The sequence below is a fragment of the Monodon monoceros genome, unplaced genomic scaffold (assembly GCF_005190385.1).
Source record: "Monodon monoceros isolate NGI ecotype Baffin Bay Population unplaced genomic scaffold, NGI_Narwhal_1 Super_Scaffold_20, whole genome shotgun sequence".
Classification (NCBI taxonomy): Eukaryota; Metazoa; Chordata; class Mammalia; order Artiodactyla; family Monodontidae; genus Monodon; species Monodon monoceros.
In genome coordinates, this window is record NW_021703777.1 from 51,633,491 (window position 1) to 51,644,675 (window position 11,185).

Here is an 11,185-nt window from a genome sequence, read left to right on the forward strand (position 1 = left end):
TTTATGAAAACTGAAATCATATCAAGTATCTTTTCCGACCAAAATGCTATGAGACTAGATATCAATTACAGAAAAAGATCTGTAAAAACTACAAACACATGGAAGCTAAACAATACACTACTTAATAACCAAGTGATCACTGAAGAAATCAAAGAGGAAGTCAAAAAATACCTAGAAACAAATGACAATGGAGAAATGATGACCCAAAACCTATGGGATGCAGCAAAAGCAGTTCTAAGAGGGAAGTTTATAGCAATACAATCCTACCTTAAAAAACAGGAAACATCTCAAATAAACAACCTAACCCTGCACCTAAAGCGATTAGAGAAAGAAGAACAAAAAAACAAAAGTTAAACAGAAGCTAGCAGAAGGAAAGAAATCATAAAGATCAGATCAGAAATAAATGAAAAAGAAATGAAGGAAATGATAGCAAAGATCAATAAAACTAAAATCTGGTTCTTTGAGAAGATAAACCAAATTGATAAACCATTAGCCAGACTCATCAAGAAAAAAAGAGAGAAGACTCAAATCAATAGAATTAGAAATGAAAAAGGAGAAGTAACAACTGACACTGCAGAAATACAAAGGATCATGAGAGATTACTACAAGCAACTCTATGCCAATAAAATGGACAAGCTGGAAGAAATGGACAAATTCTTAGAAATGCACAACCTGCCAAGACTGAATCAGGAAGAAATAGAAAATATGAACAGACCAATCACAAGCACTGAAATTGAAACTGTGATTAAAAATCTTCCAACAAACAAAAGCCCAGGACCAGATGGCTTCACAGGCAAATACTATCAAACATTTAGAGAAGAGCTAACACCTATCCTTTTCAAACTCTTCCAAAATATAGCAGAGTGAGAAACACTCCCAAACTCATTCTACGAGGCCACCATCACGCTGATACCAAATCCAGACAAAGATGTCACAAAGAAAGAAAACTACAGGCCAATATCACTGATGAACATAGATGCAAAAATCCTCAACAAAATGCTGGCAAACAGAATCCAACAGCACATTAAAAGGATCAGACACCATGATCAACTGGGGTTTATTCATGGAATGCAAGGATTCTTCAATATCAATCAATCAATGTGATACACCATATTAACAAATTGAAGGAGAAAAGCCATTTGATCATCTCAATTGATGCAGAGAAAGCTTTCAACAAAATTCAACACCCATTTATGATAAAAACCCTGCAGAAAGTAGACGTAGAGGGAACTTTTATCAACGTAATAAAGGCCATATATGACAAACCCACAGCCAACATCATCCTCAATGGTGAAAAACTGAAACCATTTCCAATAAGATCAGGAACAAGACAAGGTTGCCCACTCTCACCACTATTATTCAACACAGTTTTGGAAGTCTTAGCCACAGCAATCAGAGAAGAAAAGGAAATAAAAGGAATCCAAATCGGAAAAGAAGAAGTAAAGCTGTCACTGTTTGCAGATGACATGATACTATACATAGAGAATCCTAAAGATGCTACCAGAAAAGTACTAGAGCTAATCAATGAATTTGGTAAAGTAGCAGGATACAAAATTAATGCACAGAAATCTGTGGCATTCCTACACACTAATGATGAAAAAACTGAAAGTGATATTATGAAAACACTCCCATTTACCATTGCAACAAAAAGAATAAAATATCTAGGAATAAACCTACCTAAGGAGACAAAAGACCTATATGCAGAAAATTATAAGACACTGATGAAAGAAATTAAAGATGATGCAAATAGATGGAGAGATATACCATGTTCTTGGATTGGAAGAATCAACATTGTGAAAAAGACTCTACTACCCAAAGCAATCTACAGATTTAATGCAATCCCTATCAAACTACCAATGGCATTCTTCACAGAACTACAACAAAAAATTTCACAATGTGTATGGAAACACAAAAGACCCCGAATAGCCAAAGCAATCTGGAGAACGAAAAATGGAGCTGGAGGAATCAGGCTCCCCGACTTCAGACTATACTACAAAGTTACAGTAATCAAGACAATATGGTACTGGCACAAAAACGGAAATAAAGATCAATGGAACAGGATAGGAAGACCAGATATAAACCCATGCGCATATGGTCACCTTATCTTTGATAAAGGAGGCAAGAATATACAGTGGAGAAAAGACAGCCTCTTCAATAAGTGGTGCTGGGAAAACTGGACAGGTACATGTAAAAGTATGAAATTAGAACACTCCCTAACCCCACACACAAATGTAAACTCAAAATGGATTAAAGACCTAAATGTAAGGCCAGACACTATGAAACTCTTAGAGGAAAACATAGGCAGCACACTCTATGACATAAATCACAGCAAGATCCTTTTTGACCCACCTCCTAGAGAAATGGAAATAAAAACAAAAATAAACAAATGGGACCTAATGAAACTTAAAAGCTTTTGCACAGCAAAGGAAACCATAAACAAGATCAAAAGACAACCCTCAGAATGGGAGAAAATATTTGCAACTGACAAAGGATTAATCTTCAAAATTTACAAGTAGCTCATGCAGCTCAACTCAACAAAACAAACAACCCAATCCAATAATGGGCAGAAGACCTAAATACACATTTCTCCAAAGAAGATATACAGATTGCCAACAAACACATGAAAGAATGCTCAACATCATTAATCATTAGAGAAATGCAACTAAAAACTACAATGAGATATCATTTCACACCAGTCAGAATGGCCATCTTCAAAAAAATCTAGAAACAATAAATGCTGGAGAGGGTGTGGAGAAAAGGGAACACTCTTGCACTGTTGGTAGGAATGTAAATTGATACAGCCACTATGGAGAACATTATGGAGGTTCCTTAAAAAACCAAAAATAGAGCTGCCATATGAACCAGGAATCCCACTACTGGGCATACCCTGAGAAAACCATAATTCAAAAAGATCATGTACCAAAAGTTTCATTGCAGCTGTATTTACAATAGCCAGGACATGGAAGCAACCTAAATGTCCATCAACAGATGAATGGGTAAAGAAGATGTGGCATGTATATACAATGGAATATTACTCAGCCTTAAAAAGAACTGTAATTGAGTTATTTGTAGTGAGGTGGATGGACCTAGAGTCTGTCATACAGAGTGAAGTAAGTCAGAAAGAGAAAAACAAATACCATATGCTAACACATATATATGGAATCTAAAAAAAAAAGAAAAGGTCATGAAGAACCTAGGGGCAAGACAGGAATAAAGACAGAGACCTACTAGAGAATGGACTTGAGGATATGGGGAGGGGGAAGGGTAAGCTGTGACAAAGTGAGAGAATGGTATGGACATATATACACTACCAAACGTAAAATAGATAGGTAGTGGGAAGCAGCCGGATAGCACAGGGAGGTCAGTTCGGTGCTGTGTGACCACCTAGAGGGGTGGGATATGGAGGGTGAGAGGGAGGGAGACGCAAGAGAGAAGAGATATGGGAAAATATGTATATGTATAACTGATTCACTTTGTTATAAAGCAGAAACTAACACACCGTTGTAAAGCAATTATACTCCAATAAAGATGTTAAAAAATAATAATAAAAATAAAATAAAATTTAAAAAGACATAGACGTAGAGAATGGACTTGAGGACACGGGAGGGGGTAGGGTAAGATGAGACGAAATGAGAGAGTGGCATGGACATATATACACTACCAAATGTATCCCACCTAGAGAGGTGGGATAGGGAGGGTGGGAGGGAGATACAAGAGGGAGGAGATATGGGGATATATGTATATGTATAGTTGATTCACTTCATTATACAGCAGAAACTAACACACCACTGTAAAGCAATTATACTCCAATAAAGATGTTAAATTAAAAATAATCTATAAAGGGAAGGACACACAAACTGCCAGAGCAGTGACTCAGTCGAAAACAATGACAGCTTAAGTCATTTCCCCATTCGCGGTACCTGTCTTCCACCTAACCAAGTGATAGTTACTGTATTAAGCTTTGAAATAATACAACTATTAAATGTAAGTTCTAGCTCAAAAACATTTCTTCTCTTTAGAAAGTCATGCATTGCTAATGCACATATGTGGAATCTAAAAAAACGGTACTGATGAACCTAGTGGCAGGGCAGGAATAAAGACGCAGATGTAGAGAACAGAATTGAGGACACTGGGTGAGAAGGGGAAGCTGGGACGAAGTAAGAGAGTAGCATTGACATATGTACTCTACCAAATGTAAAATAGATAGCTAGTGGGAAGCAGCCACATAGCACAGGGAGATCAGCTTGGTGCTTTGTGACCACCTAGAGGGGTGGGATAGGGAGGGTGAGAGGGAGGCTGAAGAGGGAGGGGATAAGGGGATATATGTATACATATAGGTGATTCACTTTGTTGTACAACAGAAACTAACACAACATTGTAAAGCAATTATACTCCAATAAAGATGTATTAAAAAATACAAAAGTAAATTAGGTACTGAGGCCATATCAGAATAAAGCTGTAACTTTTGTAGCGTTAATCATACCTTAAAAAAAAAAAAGTCATGCATCAGTTAAGAAAACCTCAAAGGAAGAAGAAAGTCTGTGAACAAAGTAGGGTTTCTAAATAATTAGTTTTTAAGATATAGGAATTAACATTTTTCCAGTAGAGTCATAGTAGTTTAATTATTTCCCAAAATCTTGATATGGTTTGATACATTTTACCAACCACACAAAGCTCAAAATCAAACTCTACTGATATCATGTTGAATAAAAATTAGCCTCTGGAAAGCAGACATAAAGGATTAGACAGAAATATGCCATCAGTTTAAGTAAGTGTGGCACACATTTACTCCTAGTCCTTCTGACTGCTGAATTGCTCCTGCCTTTTTGTTCAGACAGGTTGACTTTCTGGTAAAGGATTCTTTTGTCTCTCTGATTTTTTGTGCAACCTAATACAAGAGTGTGTAATTGTAATTGGCATACATAACTGGATACTCCCTCCTGGATTTATAGAAATCCAAGAACATAATAAAAATGAACATACTTTGACATTTACAGTATTTAAGTTATAGAGTAACTGGTGATTTCTTTTTGAAGAGAAATCATAAGTCGAAATGGCTACTGGATTTACAGTTCTCTGCATCTGAAACTTAGGACATAATTGTAATTCACTTACCCTCTCCTTACACACTTTGCACATGAATTAAACAGGTTTGCCATTCTCCATAGATGTGGGGCCCATACCAAAATTATCAGGAGTAAATCTCACTCTATAATATTCCCTAGATGTCTAGGAATGAGTAGACAATGTTGAAGTGTACCCTCTTCTTAAAATATATTTTTATCCAAAATGAATGAGAAATGGAATGGCATGCTTAATTGAATGTTCTGAATAATTGAAATTTCCTGCACAAAATGTATTTATTTTTAAATGAGCAAAATGCACACAACACCGAGAAATGCACTAACTATAAAATTTATGTACTCTCTCCTAATTACAAGCATTATTTGTTCTGGTATGTAGTTATTTGAGTGTCTTAATCTGGTTCCTCAAAAGCAGAGCCTGAGACAGAGACTTGCATTCAGTAGTTGATTTGAGAAAGAGTAAAGGACAGAAATAGTAAAATGGGGAGAGGAAGTTGGTCATCACTAGCAGCAACTCTAGCTCCATCTGGTAGGACCTTACTAATTGTATTTCAGAACTGTGTTCCCCTGTGACTAAAGGGGGAAGCATTTGTCCATCAGCTCTCAGCCAATTCTGGCTCCAACAGTTACCTCCCACATCTCCTATTGTCCATCTTGGAATGTCCGGTGGGTTCCTTCTAGCAGAAAGTGAGAAGTCCTAGGTGCTGACTTGAGAAGGGCATTTGTTACTCCTGAGTAGAGAAGATCCAGATCTGTGTGGACTAGGTTACCGTACTGTGACTGGGATAAGACGGGCCAAGAGTATTTAAAATGGCATTAAAAAGTGTCAAATGCATTTAGTATCTGGTGGTTTGTATTCAAGATGTGGTGAAAGATTACCATTTTTCATATATTTTAGTACTTTCTAGAACCCAGACCTCTTTTTCAAATATCTTGTGATGGGGAACTTGAGAGTCTTTTTAGAAACAGAATAATAAATACTAAGATTTTATTACTCTCTATGCTAATCTATGAACATAGAAATTACATAGTCAGGATTGAATAAAATGATTATGCCTAAAGAATAATGTGTTCTCCAAAACCAAATAATTAATATGAATTAATATTAAAACAAAATGTGTTCATAAATGTAACTATTTCCCTTTTCTTCCCCCTTGACTTTTAGACATTGCAATGCCAACAGCAGAAAATCTTCTCAATACATGTAAGTTCACTAATAAAGAGTTATTTTCTAGTAAGAAATTCCTTAGATGGAAAAAAAAAAAAACAACCCTCCACTTGAGAGTCAATGTGGTATCCGTAAAGGTGTAATGGGAACCTTTCTTCTGGAAACTCGTATGAAGGTGACTGTAGATGGTCTTTGACTGATACCATGGATTTAAAATGAGGAACACATTATCTCATGCCATGATGGCAGAGGGGATCTAAGGACTGCAGTGATAATTAAGAACTTAGACTCTAAAACTAGCTACACATTAGTTTTGAGCCCCAGATCTAGCACTTCCTAACTGGATGAATTTACACAGGTTATTTAACTTCTCAAACCTTCTGTTCCAAGCTATTGTGATGATAAAAGAAGGTACAAGTAAAGTACTTAAGAGTATATGCTCATGATAAGCACTCAGAAGATGTCAGCCCTTTGCATTTTCTACCCTGCCGATGAAAACTTCAGGCCTAGGAACTCACTGTGGAATTCTGATCCTAGAAGCCAAGTTTAAGAAGTCAGCTGCCTTACATGCAAGCAGCTGCCTGCTGGCCAAGGCATTCTGTTTCTACTCTCCCACTAGCCGCTTTGGGAAATGTGATCCCCAAGGTTGCTAGAACCTGGAGCACACTGTCAGGAGAAGCACTCCTCTTATCTGAGGTTGATTGGAGCAACTGGATTAGAGGAATTGCCCTCCAGAGCCAGGTGACACCGACCCCAATGGCTCTTGCTATCCCTCAGTCACATCACGGTTATTTCTGAGCAACCTGGGCAAAACATAAACACAAATCTGTATTAGGTTGTTTTTCTCTGTGATATATTTTGACTGAACAACGCTTAAGCAACTAATAAGACGTTTTTAAGTCAATTATTCCAGTTAAAATCTTCAGTGCTGATATGATCAAAATCCACAATTAGGAATTTGTCAGGTTGGTAGAGAGAGGTAGTCAACACAGAAATAAAAGCAGTGGTAAGAAAGAGATTAGCCAATTTGTCCATCCCCCCATCTGGGACACTAAACAACCATCCAGACCAGTATCCTGAATTTGCCTTGGTTTATCTGAGATTTTAATTTAAATAAGAAGGGAGAAGGGAGAGGTAGGCAAGAAAAATCGAACAGGGTTGAAGAGAATAGAGTTCAGCATGTGACATAAAGTATATTAAAGTGCAGTAATAGGATAAACAACAAGGTCCTACTGTATAGCACAAGGAACTATATTCAATATCATGTGATAAACCATAATGGAAAAGAATATGAAAAAGAATATATATATATATATAAAAAACTGAGTCACTTTGCTGTACAGCAGAAATTAACACAACATTGTAAATCAACTATACTTTGATAAAAAATATTTTTTAATGCAGTAATAGCTGATGGAGTAGAAGTTGGAAGTGTAGCGAGACTGTAAGAGCTTGGTAGATTATCTGATTTTTCGGAAAGTATCACCCAGAGAGTCTTCATTATATTCCTTAAATCCTTGAAATTTGTCAGATGACCTCTTTCGACATAACAAAAGCTCTAAGGTGCCAGGTAAGATTTTGGCAGAGGTAATAACAAGGTAGTACTGCAGAGGTGGTGGCTAAAAGCTTAACAGACGTAACAATCATGAGTAAATAAAAACTCAGAATAAAGATTGGTGCATGGATATAAATTAGATTAAAATTCTGAGTAACAGCAGAAACAGAGAAGTACAGTCACCCAGGGGAGGTTCTCCTAGCCCACAGATTATCATCTTTGTTTTTACATTCCTCTGAAGGAAGTTGAGTAAAAGCCAACTTCCTTTAGGAGTTGTCCAAACAGAAAGGAAGATCGGGAGGAACGCTTATATCTTCAGGTTCTGCATTATTTTCTTTATCCTCTGTAGCGTTCCTGATAAGGGAGTGGATAGAAAGAGGGAAAGAAAAGGGAGTCACACTTAGTGAGTCAGTGTGAGTGCTGTCTCATTCAAATTCAGTGATGTTTATCAAGAGGATGCCTTAACAACCTGAAGTTTGGGTTTCATCAAAGAGAACAGTCTAGAATCAGAAGCAATATACAAACTTAAGGATTTCAAAGGGCCAGTGAAGGTTTTTTAAAAGTCTACATGTCCCTCCCCTGTGCTTCTAATCCTTTCCACCCTCAGGAGAGAATACCTCAAGATACATCTTGTCACATATAACAAACAACATCTCTGTGAAGAATTGACCATCTAACCTTTCCAATTAATTTAAATATTCTCATTCTTGATACAAACATCTTTCTTTAATTCAGAGTTTCTCAACCCTAACTACTAACGCTTTGGGCCAGATAATTCTTTGTTTCAAGGACAGTCCCATGCATTATAGAATTTTTAGCAGGATTACTGGCCTCTACCCACTAGATACCAGTAGCCCAATACTGCCCCCCTCCCAGTTATGACAACCAAAAATGTCTCCAGATATTACCAAATTACTCCTGGGGATGGGAGGTGGTATGCAAAATTGACACTGACTGAGACCACTACCTTAATCTACGCCCACTGCATTGATTTTGGCAAATTTTATTCACTCTCCAAATTCTTAGGAACAAACCTAATATAGAAGAGGGTTTTGCAGTCAAATATTTGTATTTTAAGATGTCTCATGGATTACACTATATAGACTTCATTTCTACAAACATTTGAGAACTTGTTTGCGCTCCTTTTATGTGATGGGTTCTCTCTAGTAGGTTCTGGAGATACATTTTTATTTAAAGATACGATTCTTGCCCTCTAAAAATATTTATTAGTGAGGCTGACGATCTCTAGCAAAAGGTACCATAAACTGTTAAGGGACAAGCTCAGTGCTTTAGTTGGAGTAAGACGAGATAGTCACGAGAATCAGAGAGAGGGTCAGATGGGTAGAATAATAATGAAGTTACACTATTACTGTAGATTTGCTTTAAAGACTTAAGAGTCTAGCAGTTTCTCTGGATCTAAATTGACACTAAAGCACAGTCCTGATACAGAGAAGCATATAACTTTAGGAAAAGTGTTGGTTATCTTCATGTGTTTTTCCTTTTATCCAAGTATTGTTTGTCGTAACTTGAATGCAAATACATTTCTGTCTACTCTGTCTCTCATCAATATCTCATTTACACTGACATTCATTCACACTTTCTTATGAATGTTTAATAGCAATTATTGCTTTAAACAACTGTTCACAAAATTAAAAAGCACACATTTCCCCATGCAACTTTGTAATTTGTTATGCAATTATCTTCCAAATTTAAACATTTAATTCCACCTACCTCTTTCAACAGGTCATAGCAAGGCCGAACCATGCACAAAAAGATGTATGTGAGTGATGAGGATGGGGGAGAAAGATGTCAATCTATTTTGAATGAATTCTCAGGACATCTCATGTCATTAGTAAATTAGTCCTGACTTTTCCAAGACTGTGTTTTCTCTCAGTTAAAAGTTAACAGTGACCCATATTATAGGAAGGTTGTTTACTATAGGAATGCATGCATAAGTGGTATCAATATTATATGCTAATGACTCGATTTTGTAAAGGTTGAGGACAGCACACAATAACTCCCGAAGGGGAATGGCCCTGGCAAGCTAGCCTTCAACAGAGCAATGTCCACCAATGTGGAGCCACTCTGATTAGTAACAGCTGGCTTGTCACTGCTGCTCACTGTTTCTTAAAGTAAGCTCTGGACCACTTAAAGGCCTCAAATTCACTCAAGTACCTAAAAGTCTGGTACATATCTTTCAAGAATATAGTCATACAACTATGCTTCCAGCTGTACAATATTGTGAGGTATAGCTCAAAATTACATTAGACTAGAGCAGGGTTGTCAACAGTGGCACTACTGACATTTTGGACCAAATAATTCTTTGTGGAGGACTAGCCTGTGCATTATAGCACGTTTAGGAGCATCCTTGTCCTCTAAACACCAAATGTCAGTGTCTAGAGGACAAGACTGACAACCAAAAGTGTCTCTAGACATTAGCAAATGTCTCTTGGAAGACAAAATAGCTCTCAGTTGAGAATCACTAAGCTAAATCTACTTAATCAATTTTATAAGGAAATTATAAATCCCAAATTGAATATGGGTCTTCTATTCCTTTCTCATCATTATTACATTTGGTCATATTTACTTAATCATAAGTATTTGAATCCATCCTGCATCCTCCCATATATGTTATATCTCTACTTGAAATGATTACTTTAAAGGATATATTATTACACGAAAAGTTTACTTTTTTTATACCTAAAAGTTTTTTACCCTTTTGTTTGATGGTTCATTTCACTAATTTCTGTTGGTTCTATATAGCACTTATTGTTTTTATATGTAAACAAAAATCCCTCTCAAACTTGAGAGTTTTAAAATGTTCCGGCAGTACTACTTTCAGTGCTTAATGTACAACCCTTGATTAACAAGTAATAGTAAAAGTCAGAAATATTTTCTATTTATAGTTTTTAATGCATATAAAAGAGGATTTAAAAAAAATAGAGGATTTAGACTATTTCCTTAATTTCTACAAGTTCACTCTGTCCCATATCCTTGCCCACTTTTTATTTAATCTTATTATCTTGTGTTATTATATTTATCTTTCTAAATCCCCTTGAGTCTTTTCTGTACAAAAAAGAATAAAATGTAGTTTACATGAGTTATCCTTTAAAATAGAGCTTATTGAGTTATTCCAAGTCTATTCATGTTATCATTATTTTAACTTTTTTCTTACATATAGCTTTGCTTTTGTATGCTTATATGCACTACGAGAATTCAAAACTTATCTAGTTCTTTAAAAAATATAAGATATTAATTCCTACAACTCCAATATACAGGACTTTTAATAAATAAATTCATTTTATTTAGGGCCAGGGATCCCAAAGAATGGAATGTTAGTTTGAGGCTTCTTTTAAGTGATCCACAAATACAGCAAAG